Source organism: Macrotis lagotis, chromosome X (assembly GCF_037893015.1).
Source record: "Macrotis lagotis isolate mMagLag1 chromosome X, bilby.v1.9.chrom.fasta, whole genome shotgun sequence".
Lineage (NCBI taxonomy): Eukaryota > Metazoa > Chordata > Mammalia > Peramelemorphia > Peramelidae > Macrotis > Macrotis lagotis.
Window position 1 is genome coordinate 278462701 of NC_133666.1, and position 14395 is coordinate 278477095.

A 14395-nucleotide genomic window follows, 5' to 3' on the forward strand; every position below is an offset into this window, starting at 1 on the left:
TTCTTTTAAATATTTAAATTAATTTTTCAAAACTTTTAAAAATAAGAATAAATAAATTGAAGAGTTTTTTCCATGTTATATGTTTGAGTTGACTATATTACTGAAGTTTTTAATTAATCAGCAAATATATATTGTGTCTTGTGTATGAAAGGCATTATTTTAGAACACTGTAGTATATGAGGAAAGTGACAATTTATGAATAATTAATTTATTAGAATATTTTAAATGAGTGTATTTTTATGTTCTGAAGCATGTTTTATTAAAAGTGTATTATTTAAGGCATCATAGGCATTCATTCTGTCATGTATCCTAAAATAAATTTCTGTCACCTAATAAAAATTAATCCTTTTCACATATATCTGTTTTAAAAGTATGAAAACATTTTTACCATTGCTAATAACCTTTTTCAATTCAATAAGTAGGACTTCTAACTGCCAAACAATTGTCTTAAGGGTAGAGCATCATTTTTTCACACAAACTACTAATGAAAAAAAAGGCAAAGTCAATAATCATCCCAAATGACACTTCCATTCTGAAAACTTGCTGCTAGATCATTTGTATGACATAATTGAATGACTTACCATTAATTTTAATTTTATTACTTATTTTAAAAGTGCTTTCATTTTTTAACATTCTATCTTTATAGTATCCTAGTGGCAAAATGAGTTTAATGATGTCATTTATGCACAGTTCATTAAAATAAAAAAGATCACATTATCCCTATGCCTCAATTTATATGTATGTATGCCTTCAATTCTTCACTCCTGAAAAAAATTTACTGGAATTTATGTCTTTACTATATGCTAAGGATACAGCTCATGAATAGCTAAGCCAAGGACACAATGTTCTATCTTTACAATCAAATACAGATTTCCCATTAAAAAGCAAATTCTCTATTTCAAAAGATTTAATACTATGGTGCTTAACAAATAATTCCAGATGGTTAAATTTAGGGGACTAAAAATATTCCACTCCAAAATTTTTTCATTTGATTGTAATTTGGACAGTTTTTTATTCACTTTAAGGTCTTGCCACTCACGGTTTTCTTCCAGGAAACAAGTGTCAATAAATATGTTGGGCTGAATAGTATGGCCTCCCTTTCTTCTGTTATCTATTTCAGTTGCATTATTGTCAATTTAAGAAGGCCTTACATTTGCTGACAAATTTTTAGTGATTGTGTAATACATGTTGATATTTTCCTATATCTTTTTGTTTCTTCATATATCAACTTGGTCATCTTTTTTTTTTATCTCTTGCAACCCCACCCTTTATTCTTTGAAATTGTCTGTTTAACAAGAAAAATGTACTTTAGTCATTAGACGAAATTACATCAGAAGAAAAAAAATCAAATAGACAATGATTAAGCAGATAGGTATTAACTAAACCAAACACAGAATATTCCCTATCTACGTATTCTCCATAAAAAACCTTTTACTATTATGCAAGGCTAATTTTTCATTCAAATTCAAAACTTTTGTTCCTTGCAACAGTAATTTTCTCTAATTTAACTTTTAATTGATAGTACTTTCTATTTTCCTGTTATTTGTGATATTCCAGGCATTATTTATAAAGTTAAATTAATGTACAAGGTATTATGAAAAAATTGAACTACCACTATTAGATATTATTGCAATAGTATTAGTTACCATTAAATAACATTTATTTTTCTTATTGGCTAGCTAAAAACTTTGATAGAATTCCTCTCATAAACATTGATTGCTAAGCAAATTTATATATACATTTTTTTCACAAAATAGCTTTCCCAAAAACATCATGATGAAATAGACCAGTGTTTAAGACAGGGTTATAGTCCATAAGGTTTTTTAATAAAATATTTTATGACTATATTTCAATATAATTGGTTACTTTTATAACCTTAAGTATTTTGGTCTATGGCATAAAAAGGTTAAGAACCCATATTTTAAGCCATCATCAAACATAAAAATAAGATGCAAAAATTAATCAGAAACCTATGCCCTGTTAAAGTGCTTTCTGTTTCTTATTTGTCTTTGTTATAAGTCAACTTTGTATATATTCATTTATATAGTCATATCTGTATCTACATTCACCCTAAGAAACAATCTCTCAGGGCAGCTAGGTGGTGCAGTGGATAGAGCACTGGCCCTGGAGTCAGGAGGACCTGAGTTCAAATTCAGCCTCAGACACTTAATGATTACCTAGCTGTGACCTTGGGCAAGTCACTTAACCCCATTGCCTTGCAAAAAAAAAGAAAGAAAGAATCTCTCACCTCTTCCTTTAAAGCCTACATTTAGAACTCATCAGACACACCTCACTACACTCAAGTTTTCCTTGTATCACTATTTTGGGACTATTTGTAAACCCCTAATTGTTTCAGACTGCTTGCTATATGACTACAAGGAGGCATAAAGAATTCTCCCACTTTCAATCTTGACATTCCTTTCTCTCCCCACATGACCAATTCACATTTTATTTTAGCCATGCTTTTCTCTGACAGTATCAAAAAAGGTCCTCAACTCTTCCATGACACTGTACTATACTAGGGGACATATCCAATCTACTAGGTTGTCAAACCCTCAAATTCATAGATACAGAAATAATTTAGAACAATTTCCTCAATATATGAACAAGAAAATTTGACCTGTAGAGACTGAATGACTTTGTCAAAGTCACAAAGATATTATTACAATGAGTAACAAACTCTGAACTACTAATATTTCTGTTTTTTTTTATTTAATTTACCATTGTGGCTAATACGTACATACATACATATATATAAATTCAACATTCAACCAACTGCTTCTCCTAATGCTTCTTTCTGCTATTAAAACCATTATCTACAGAGGAATTCAGTATCAAAATCTTGCAGGGATTTTTCAACTTTTCTTTTTCATTCCTTCACCATATCTGACTAATTGCACAATTATATTTCTTCAATGTCTCTTGCATCGGATTCTTCCTTTCCATCCTTTCAATTCTCTCCCAGGTCTTACATGGACAATTACAGTAAGCTTCTGCAATTAGTCTCTTCTCTGTTCAATTCATCCTACTAACTGCTTTTGTTATGAATTCCTTTCCTTTATAAAACTATAATGATTAACACTAGTTCCAGATTAAGCCCAAGATTTTGACATTTAATACCATTCACCAACTACAACCTCCCTTTGAAGTCTAATCTCTTACTTTGTCTGTACTTTGACAAAACTGAACTTACGTTTCCCAAATTTTCTTTATGCATTTTCATTTCCGTGCCTTTTCTTCTACTATTCCTAAGAGAAATTTATGCATTTATTAACCAATTCAACATGCTAAGCATCAAAGAAACAAATATAATAATGGAAAAGCAGTACAAAATAGTAGCTAGAGTATTGGATTTGGAGTCAAAAAGTCCTGGATTCAAATACCACATTAGATGCTTTCTAGCTATTTGACCCCCAAGAAAATCACTTTATTTCTCAATGTCTCAGATTCCTTTTTTTGTAAAATAAGAGGACTCATGGGCCACAGGGAGCCTTCCACTTTTAAAATGATGATGTTATAAAAGGAAGCCCCTGTCATCAAGAAGCACTAAAACCTGGATACCTCCCAAAAAAGGTGGTCTTAAAGACTCCAAGAAAGTGGGGGGGGTGGCATAGGGATAATCTGTGCAAAACCATAGTGAGAGAAAAGCTGGGGTTTTAACAATAGAGAACAGTATTCAAGACATTGAAACTTGGAAGAAATTTTTTTAGGATCACAAATGCACAAGTGGAAGGGATATTCAAGATATAGTAAAAACTCCTTCATTTTACAGATAAGGAATCTGAGCCTTAGCAAGGTTAAGCGATTTTTCCAAAATCACATAGGTAACATGTTACAGGACTGAATTCAAACCAAGGTACTTTTATTCCAAACCAGAGACTTGAAATACATCACATAGTTTCCTGAGAAAGTAGAAGTAATGTAGCATTACTATATGTAATCAAATTCAAAATATAGATTGGAGCAAGAATTTTTAGGGAGTTTATATTTTAACCTAAAGGAATTAGGAAGTCCCTGTAGCATACAAACTTACACTTTAAGAATGTGAATCAGACAGCTATGTAGAGAATTGAATGGAAAGAGAGATTGTATACGGGAACATAATTATAATCTATTGCGAATCATAAAAACCAAACCCATTTAGTACTAGTTAAGAAACAGAACTGTAGAATAATTTGACAAATTAAACAATGGAGAATTGGATACACTGAAATAAATAATCTATTGTTGAATAAAACAAAAATATAAATTACTTAGAAAAGCATTCTCTAATAATAAAAACTGATGGGAAAAATTGAAAAGCAGTCTGAAGATGTTAAGATTAGATGTATATCTTTCACCATATTGCATAATAAATCTGAAATAGATATGTTTAAACTTGATATTAAAATTCATAGCATAAAACTTAGAATAGTTAATCATATATCTTTCAGAGCTAAAAATAGGAAGTGAATTCATAATTAGGCAAGAATAGGAACAATTATAAAAGATAAATTAGATAACTTGGATTATGTGAAAATGAAAAACTTCTGCACTATAAATATATACACACACACATATTGCATCTAGAATAAGAAGTTTTGAGAAATGTTTTAAAAAAATCTTTACATATAGTATCTTTGAGATTTATCCAGAATATCTACTATATATATATATATATATATATATATATATATATATATCAAGAGAGACAATGAAATAATATCTTCTACAAGAAGCCTTTCTTAACCCTTTTTTAATTTTATGCCTTCCTTCTGCTGATAATTTCCAATTTAATCTGTATATGTATATATATATATAAATATATAATTTTATTATAGTTTTTTTGCATGTTGTCTCTCCTATTAGACTGCTACCTCCTCAAGAGTAGGAACTCTCTTTGCCTTAATTTGATTCTCCAGCATAGTTACCTGATACATAGTTGGTGCTTAATATATATTTATGGACTGACAATTAATACAAATATTTAAAATGTAAAGTTACTCTCCAAAAGATAAGTGATTAGTTGATATGAATACTTTTATTTTAAATGGGGTATTTTTTGCAAGGCAATGGGGTTAATGACTTGCCCAAATCATACAGCTAGGTAATTATTAAGGGTCTGAGGTTGGATTTGAACTCAGGTCCTCCTGACTCCAGGGCCAGTGCTCTATTCATTGTGCCACCTAGGTGCCCCTGACATGAATAAGTCTTAAAAGAATTGCAAATTATTAGCTACCATATAAAAGGCTCCAAATCACTAATAATAAGAAAAGTAAGAAAATCAAAACAACTTGAGGCCCAACAAGTTGTCAAATATGAAAAAGGATGCAGATAATCATCGTTTATGAAATTATAGAAAGATTGGCACACTAATACATGTTTTGATAGAGCTGTGAATGAGAATAGCAATTCTGAAAATCAATTTGGAATTATCAAAATAAAGTGACTAAAATGTCCATACCTTTTGGCCCAGAGATTTCATTGCTACGCAGATAACTTGAGGAATTCATCAACAAAAACAAGGCTCTTATACATCTATCTATCTATCTATCTATCTATCTATCTATCTATCTATCTATCTATATTTGTGGTAACAAAGAACTGAAATCAACTATATTCCCATTATGTAGAATGGCTACATGAATTCTGGTATTTCAAAGCAATAAAATATTATTATATAGGAAGATACATGAACCATTATGAATACAAAGATATTTTGAAACACATGAACTGATATAAAATGATCAGAGGAAGAAAAATAATTTATACAATGGCTTGAACCATGGAAAGAACAATTATAAGACTAAAAAATGAATATTAGAAAATTAGAAAATACACAAGATTTCAGAACACAAGTCCTAATCCTTTAGAGAAGTAGTGTGTTCATGAAACATATATAATATTAGATATTTTCAACATACTAATCAATTTTCTTGAATCATTTTCTCTTCCTCCTTTTAAAAAATTATTTGTTATAATGGGTGGCTCTCTGGAAAGGGAAAACGATACACAGAGAGAAATCTAAATAGCAAAATCCATCTAAATTAGATAGTTAAAGAAAGTTTATTGTAAGTAGTGAAGGTTCAAAGTGATGAGCATCTGAGTAAGTGTTTGCAGTAAGTTGAAAGAATGGAATAGGTGCAAGAAATATTCAAGTGGAGTTGAAATAACTTGACAACTGATTTGGATATGAGAGTTGTGAATGAGAATGAAAAATAAGAGGATTAAATCAATTTTTAAGGCAAAAGAGGATTTTTTTTTGCCTGGATCATAAAATGCTTTGGAAAAACTTCTTTTCTTATGGCTAAATCCATTTTCTTGGAACACATGACAAACCCATCTTTTACAGAATTTAGTTCAGCTCCAAATAATGTTTATCAAGGCTATAAATAATAGGTAGGCATTTTGAACCTGAGGGTCAGGAACCTTTTTGATTTAATACTTGTGTTTCAATATAATTGGTTTTCTTTGTACTTCTATTTGTTTTATGCATTTAAAAATATTATCCTGAAACAAGTAAAATAAAATAATGGCCCCGAGAAGAGATTCCAGACTTCCAAAGAGATCCATAATGTAAAAAAGTTTCTTGTGCATCTGAATTCTCTAATATTTGACAAAACTTGATGGTAGAATGATTTTTCCATCTTCCTAAGTTCTCATAGAATCTTTTCATAAATTCTTAGCATGTTGATATTTTAAAAGTATTATGTTCAGTACAACACTAATGATAATAGTTTCCCTAAAAAACTTAACATGATTGTTTATAAAAGCTTTAATGACTTCATTTTTTCTGTCTCTTCCTTCTATTTATCTTATTTCCCTATTTTTACTTTTCCCTATTTTACTTGAATTAAAGAAATATCCAATCACAGGTGGGCAAAAAGGGCCAGTTTCACAAGTAAATGGCCACTCTTCTATTAAACTACCACTGCCATATTTTAAGCCCCTAGATGTTTCCTTGGTTCTGTCACTCTTGGATTCTGTCACTCTTTAGACTTAAATAGGCTGTTTAACATTTCCACTCCACAGGATCTTCACCTAATTTCTCTCACCTTCATCTCAGCTGCAGGGAAAGCATACCTAATTGGGGAAAGAGCTATTAATACAGCAATTTGTAACAAATTAATAAGAAAGCTTTGATCTTGCATACCATCTTTTTCCATTCTTGTCAAACTAGTTTTTGAGCATATGGTGGAAGGCCTGATATCTGACATTAACCTGAAAGGATGAAAGCTTTATTCAACTAAATAGATTTGTAGTTAGATGCTTTAAAGAAAAAAATGCTTAAAAATTAATTTTAAAAATTATTTGTCCAAATGAAAAATCCTGCATGTTCTTCCCTATAACAATACACATATGTAAACAAAATAACACTAAATACCACCAATTTTCCTTCATTCACCATGCAATACAACAATGATTTATTAAAAGCTTATGTTGTTTAAATCTCAGTATTCATCAAAAGTGCAATTTTTTCCAGTGGCATGGATGGAAGGAAGAACTGAAGAGATAAATGGAAATAGGAGGTTTCATTTTTGGCTACCCTGCTCTTGACTAGACTTTGGCACTACTCACAAACAATAGACTTTATTTCAAGGCAAAAAAATATGACTTGCCCTAACTGACATTTATTGAACTCCTAGAGAAGCTAAATTTTCCCCCTTAGTTATACTCAGTTTTTTATCATTCAGATAAAATGAGTCACTAACTTCTTTGAGGAAGGTCACACAAATACAAACACAAACACACATATACATCGCAGCCAAAGTGGCCACCCAAGCTATTATATTCTCAGGAAACACAAGGTTCAATCTCTCTAAAGTGTAGGTGCTTATTTAATTGTAAGGGCCAAGGAAGAGAACTTAAAATTGAATAGATCTATGCACACACTAGAAAAACTATTTGAGTTGGAAGTTTAGAAACTTAGAATGGCTTTCAATTATGAATCCTCAACATCTCCCTGATTGTCAGAGTACTTCTGCTACTGCTAAAAAAATCACTAGATGAAATTAGTATAAAAGCATAAGACCCTAGATTTTTTAATCATCTCTTTCAATAAATTGGTTATAATTAGGGATAGCAACTGGATCTGTGATTTCATTAGCATGGGAAAAACTCCCAGGTGAAGAAATTTTCCTGAGTAATACATATTACTATTTTCTCTGTAATTTATAACCTTAAAGAGTCACCTAAATTATTTAGAATTAATTGAGTTGCCCAGGGTCACATAGTTATTATGGGTTAAGAGCTGGGACATAAACCTAGGTCCTCCCTGGAGATTTGTTCTCTATCTACTCTGACATACTTGCCTTCTAATCACAGTTACAAAATAAGATAATAAAAATAATAAATGACTCGTGGAAGTAGATATATAATAAAAATATCAACTCTATTGAGTGCCTAATATTTGTTAATATTATAACAGGCATAGGAGTATAAGTGTAAAATATTAACACTCATTCCCTGCCTGCAAGATTTTTGCAAATATTCCTATCAGTTTATACTGGTAAATACAAATATTTCTGCATAGGAAATCATGTTCTATTCTTTTGGGAGGTGATGTATTTTGACTCATCATTTAAAAGATGAAAGAGACACAATAAGAAGAAAAGAGAGAGGTCTTTCCTAAAAGAGAGATTAACATTTTATTCATGGACTTTAATCCCCAGAATTTGAGTAAAATGTTAAAAAAAAATACTCCCTAAAACTGAAGTTAATGACTCAACACAAAGCAGATTTATAACACACATGAAATTATCTCATTACAGAAGTAACCCACCCAAAAAGACTATTAGTAAATGGACTGTTAATGAGGCTTGGGTGTCCTTATATTTCATTAAACACCAACAGAAAATGCCACAAATGCAAGATTGTAGTTTATCTTGGAAACTAGAACATACTAATGACTACAAATCTAAACAGGAAGGTTGTAAACTGTATTACGACTTGAAAAGGAGTCAGAGGAGATTAAATATCATTTCCCAGATGCCATCCAAGAAAGGAGGTGGTCCAGTTTTAATGACCTAGAATGAAGATGAATAGCATACCTAACTATATTAATGTAGTTGATCCTGTGGGACTAATCTATATACAGCTCCCTTCTGACCTCCACTCATCCCATTTGGCTCAGGTGTAGGAGGAACTCAATGCATCTAGCAGCTAAAAGGGTCATTTTCTCATTCCCTCTCCTTGTTGAATATTAGAGGAAGAAACAATAATTTAGTCTATGTAGAGCAGGTCACAAATTTCAAATCTATAGGAGAAATTATCTAATTTGGCATGACATGGAGAGAGGCAGATTGAAGACCAGGCTCACTCTAGGGGAGACAAGCAAAAGAAGAAATGATACTAGAGTCTGATATGACTTTTCACTGAAGTTTTCATCCTCAGAACTTCTCTAAAATACAGTTGAACACAGAGGAAAACCAAATTGAATCTTCCCATGTGTGAACATAACTTTTTTATTTCATTTTTATTATATTTTAATATAATTTATATATTTTATTGACTTCCTAATATTCACTAATATAATTTTTAAATTATATATTGATATAATTTATAATATTTATATAATTATATTATATTTTGTTTTCCAATTATAAGCAATGGGAGTTTCTAACCCATAATTTCTTTTTACTAGTATTGAATTTTACAATTTTTCTCCCTCCCTCCCTCCCATCCCCCAGGAAAAATCTGACATAGGCTTTATATGTACATCCATGATAAGCATAGAAAGTAATTGAATGTATTGTGAGAGAAAAATCAGATTCAAAAGGAAGAAAGAAAACATTAAATAACAGAATCACATAGTTCATAAGACAACTTTTAAAAATTGAAGATAATAAGCTTTGTTCTTCATTTAGCCTCCACAGTTCCTTCTCTGGATACAGATGGTATTCTCCATCACAAATCTCCTACTATTGTCCCTGATTATTACCCTGATTGAATAAGTAAGCCCATCATGGTTGATAATTACTCCATGTTGTTGTTAGTGTGCATAATGTTCTTCTGGCTCTGCTCATCTCAGTCAGCATCAATTCATGAAATCTTTCCAGGCTTTTCTGAAATCCCATCCCTCATGATTTCTTATAGAACAATAGTCTATAGAACAGAACAGAACTCTTAAGGAAAACTCATTTCCAAGTTATTCTGTGAGAAAAGGTGTGTGTGCTGATATTGTTTCATTGAATTAATACTTATTCTCTAACAATTAAATAATATGTTGTTTCAATGTTGCCTCTATATCCTGAGACTGTTGGTATAATGAGCAACCCAATGCCTATTGACGAATTAAATTCATTTTTCCCAGTTTCTTTTTTTTAAAAAAATCTCATTTAAAGTCTCCACTATTTGAAACCTAGTCCAAGAATATCTTAACAAGTGATAGCTAATTTGACTTGTTATTAATGATTTTTTTCTTACTTACAGTTTACCAAGAAATACTTAGCTGTGTATTTTGTTTTCCTGAGTAAAATTCTCACCCAGAAAGGGATAATGCCACATGCAAAGAGGCATTGTAATTTATTCTATAATAAATTCTATGAAATATTAACAAAATGACATTTTATCTTGTCAGTCTTTTATTAGTATGATTTATTTAAATCAGATTATCCATTGGTGAACTAATAAAATTGATTTAGCAAAATTGCAAAGAAGAGAACCATATATTAGTTGATGGTGACACAATCATGCTACAATAATCCCATAAGGCCAACCTGAAATAACATTTAAATGTCTACAGATCTTAAATATGAGAGTAGTCAAACATATATATATATGTATATATATATATATATGTTCTTAAAAGTTAAACCATATTCAAGAATCAATAGATAGAAGGGATACAATAAAACTGAGGAAGAAAGAGTTCTCTTAATAAGTCATATTTAATCCTTATGTTTTTGCAAAACTTAATATAAATTCAGCTCTGTTCTTATTTGTAAATTATCTCTCCAACCAGATCAGGTGAAGATATCAAGTCTGAAGATAATTAAATTGAAATAAATGCTATAAACTAAGTTCTATTTATTTGGGGATAGTGAGCAATAATAATTATTTCCATTTCTAAATTGCCTCCATTTAAAAATACCCTTTGAAAACAACAACTTAAAGATTTATTGGCATCTAAGGATCTGAAAGTAACAACAAAGGTCAGTGGCAAAGGACTGTGACCTCCCCTCAAAAATCAAGTAAACTTTTTGGATCCATTTGGGAAATTATTTCTAAGGTAATTTGAATAACCCATTCAAATGTCTTCCCAAGATAAAAAAGGAGGATGTAAAGAAGAATAAATGTGCAGAGTTCTCCACAACCTCAAATTTAGACCAAGATCCTGAAATGAACAAGAAGTATGATGCATGCTTCCTAGCAGAAAAAAAGGAAGACAGCAGCTCCACCACATTACAAATCTATATGAGAATCTTAGAAAAAACTTTCTTGGAAGGTACAAGTCAACAGTCTTCCTATATTTACCTATCTACTATTATGTCTATAATGTGAGATTTGTATAGTACAGACACTGATTACTAAAAAAAAAGCCTAAGAATAAAAGTAATGAAAGTATGCTTATTGAGCTGGAAAAAGTTCCTTTTGAGTCTGGTTCCACATAGTCCAAGACTGGACTGAGTAGGTTCCCTTAAAGGAAGTATCATCTACTGCAATAGAAATAAATGTTAAAGGAAAACTATGCTGAGAACAATGAGATGATCCAAGTAAATTGTTGGTAGGTAGTGTCTATCATAGAAAAGCAAGCAGAGAAACAGAATTTTTCAGTGGCATCAACTATGAGGCAAGAGACACCTGATATGAGGGGCTGTTGAAAATAGCAAGGAGGTCAAGGACACTTATGAAGAAGAGTTGGACCAGGGAAATGAAGAAAGACTGCAGATTTACCAACAGAATACAGTGCCTAGAGATGCCTCCTCTGAGTCGAGGAAAGTCACAAAAGTTAAGGAATATGTCACAGATGACGATACCATGGAAGGAAACTCTACTGTAGGAAATCAAAACCTATTTTTCAAGGGATATATGCAACATGAGAGAATGCAAATACAAACAAGGAAAATCATGCAGATATACAGACTCCACAATTCTTCATGGTTGTTCTACAGTAATTATCTTACCCTTCTGATATTGCTCTAATTTTCTCTAATCAACCCACTAAGCTCCACACTCACAGAATAAGACTTAGTTTAGGAAAATGTTAGGACAGAGGTCTAGGCTAATTTTTACAACTATTAGATTGTAAGCTCCTAACATAGATTATAAACTCTTTTTAGGAAAGAATTATCTTTTTTGTCCCCAGGGATTAAGGTGGTGCTTAGCACATAGTAAGCCTTTCACAAATGTTTATTTATTGATTAACTTATATTTTTGCTTTATTAAGACTGATCATTGAAACTATCTAAGTTAGTAGCCTTCCTGCTTCCATGGTTTAACTCCCCTGCTTCCCTAATTCAGGGAACAATCACCAAAAGAAACTTCAAATTCAAAGAATAGGAGAAATAGTGTATCTTGTAATGATTTTATTTTAGCATAAATTACTCTATTCCATTATAACTAATTTCCAGTTTTGTATAGCCTTATTTAGAGTAGCAAAGACTACTTCAAAGGTTTTCTAAAAATAATTCAATGTTTGGGACATATTTCACCATTTTGAATTACTACTGCATTTTTTAACTTCTGTTGGATACCTGTTAACCTTCCAAAGGACCAAACCCAGTTCCAGTGTTGCAGATAAAATGCAACCCCATAATCAAACATCTTCCAGACATGAAAAAATTTACTCTAATAGATGACTTGAGAGGACTGCTACAACTACCATTTCCATAAAATGCATTAACAAATGTAACAATAAAAGTAGCAGCAAATCAATGAATTTGTTCTTGGCAAGTTTCCTATTACATACAAAAATAAACATAAAAGAACTTATGAATGATAAGAGGTAAATACAAAGTGAATAGTTCTGTTTTCCTATTGCTTGTAAAATGAAAAAATGCCAAATTGTGAAACTATAATGAGAATCAGTGAACAATAGCAAATGTTTGGGAAGAGACTATTTCAAAAAGAAAATATAAATTTACTTTCAACTATTAATAACTTCCTGCCCCCCAAATAAATTGGACTGTGATTAATATTGAAATAATTTCCTTTATTAAATAAAACAAACCTGGATTTTTATGCAGAATACTGAATATTATCCATTTCTAGAATCTTCTTCTTCTCTTCTTTCTAGGAAATAGGGATGAATGATATCATTGGAGAAATTCAGAAAGTGGTTCTAGTGACTGAAGTTCTGGGTAGAACTTCCAAATAAAGGCTTGGATTCTAGAGTAGTTTAAGGGAATATTAGAAGTGTAAGTGTTCATCATCCTTAGCAATATCTTAAGTTAACAATTGATATTTTTTCCTTCCATTTCATTGGGAGTTGGGGCAGAGGAAACTACTTCACTTTTACATGGTTACAGCAAGAACATTAGATCTAAGGAAAAAGTAGTTCCTAATGGGTCAGGATTGATAGCAAAAACATTTTCTATTATGACTAGACCTGAATCCCATTGATTTAAAGTTTACTAAGAAAAGTGATAGGGAAAGCTGTCCACTGACCTTTATATATGGCAGAACTTGAAATGCAAGAAATAGGATATTGCTTACAACCCTCAAGTGGGCAGAGATGAGCAGGTCTGGATGATAGCAAGAAATAATGTGAAGAGGAGGGTGTGACAACTTTTGGTAAAGTATACAGGGCTTTAAGACTCAGGTCTTCAAAGATTTTTGTCTTCACTTTCCCCTCTTCTCTTCTGATTAAAGCTAAAGAAATTTTACTTTTTTCTCCCCTGCTGTCTTTTTCCTTCCCTACCCTTCATGTACTTTCCTCAGTCTTTCATCATCATTCTCCTTTCCTCTCTTTTTTATCCCCTCATTTCCTTTTTTTATGTTTCCTCTCTCTCTCCTCTCTTATTTCTTTCTTTGTCTGTTTATTTTTGCTCTTCTATCTCTGTGGCTGTCTTTCTGTCTCTGCTGCTGTCGGTTTTGATTTCTGCCTCTGACTTTGTCTTTGTCGCTTTGTCTCTCTATTTCTGTCTGTCTCTCTGTCTCTCTGTCTCTCTCTCAGTCTCTCTCTCTCTCTCTCTCTCTCTCTCTCTCTCTCTCTCTCTCTCTCTCTCCTTCTCTCTGCCTGTCTCTTTTTTCTCTGTGTGTATCTGTCTTTCTCTGTGTCTCTGTCTCTGTGTCTCTGTCTCTGTCTCTGTCTCTGTCTCTCTCTCTCTCTCTGTCTCTCTCTCTCTGAAAAGTATTGCACAGAAAAATCCATTTTCATCTTCCTTTCAAAAATATGTAGGGATTATTATTTTAATTAATTCATTCTGATGGGCATAAATTTGTATTAAGTTAGGAATTTCCTCCTGAAAATCCA

General features: G+C 31.6%; 1 long non-coding RNA gene across 1 annotated transcript in view; it reads right to left on the reverse strand.

Annotated features, from left to right (window-relative positions):
- The window catches only part of LOC141500429 (uncharacterized), a 41507-nt gene extending 28283 nt beyond the window's left edge, over positions 1 to 13224 (reverse strand). The window contains exon 1 of the long non-coding RNA XR_012471924.1: positions 13151 to 13224. This is a non-coding gene — a long non-coding RNA (uncharacterized LOC141500429). The remainder of the gene's footprint in view (positions 1 to 13150) is intronic.
- Positions 13225 to 14395: the final 1171 nt, after the last annotated feature.